The 651-nt window shown below is 34.6% G+C and overlaps 1 non-coding gene across 1 annotated transcript; it reads left to right on the top strand.

Moving 5' to 3' along the window:
- The first annotated feature begins 205 nt into the window (after positions 1-205).
- On the top strand, positions 206-313 carry LOC113255406 (U6 spliceosomal RNA). Its single transcript, XR_003316284.2, has one exon. It is a non-coding gene; the product is annotated as a U6 spliceosomal RNA (small nuclear RNA).
- The last annotated feature ends 338 nt before the right edge of the window (positions 314-651 follow it).

Below are 651 nucleotides of genomic sequence, written 5' to 3'. Positions count from 1 at the left end.
CTGCATGTAACTACCATCTTGAATGTCACAAATATTGTTAAATTTCCATCCTTCTGGCTGAGATTCAATATACAAGTGTTCTGATTATGGCTAGACCTTCATCATTCCAAGTCAGCTGGCTGATTCCATTCGTTCCTCCGAAATTTTTGTGTGCGTGTGTGGTCCCTGAAGAAGTGGGGGTGGGATCAGAAAAAGGACAAGTTGTGTGCTCCCTTCAGGAGCACATATACTAAAATTGGAGTGATACAGAGAAGATTAGCATGGCCTCTGCTCAAGGAGAAAAAGGACATGGTGAGTGAAAGAATCAGTTATTTCTGTGACTCTGAGAAGAGGAAGCCTAATCTGAGTGTGTATAATGCCATGATTATTACAGCACATATTATGTATTTATGTATACAGCTAGTGCTATATATACATATATATGTACATAATCATGCATACAATCACTTATACTGTCCCCCTGGGGACATGTAAGGGTTTTTTTTTCAAGTTAATTTTAACTATACAATTTTTTTAAGTTGATTTCCTTAATTTTTTTATTCACTTATGTTACTTTTATTACCATAGTACCTGGATATTATAAATATAAAATTAGAAATTAACAGTACAATGTATATGGTTTCTAACACATTTATACCCACAATTCATTGA

The sequence above is a fragment of the Ursus arctos genome, unplaced genomic scaffold (assembly GCF_023065955.2).
Source record: "Ursus arctos isolate Adak ecotype North America unplaced genomic scaffold, UrsArc2.0 scaffold_5, whole genome shotgun sequence".
Classification (NCBI taxonomy): domain Eukaryota; kingdom Metazoa; phylum Chordata; class Mammalia; order Carnivora; family Ursidae; genus Ursus; species Ursus arctos.
The sequence above is the reverse complement of the archived record's forward strand: the minus strand, read 5'-3'. Positions and strand labels throughout refer to the sequence as shown.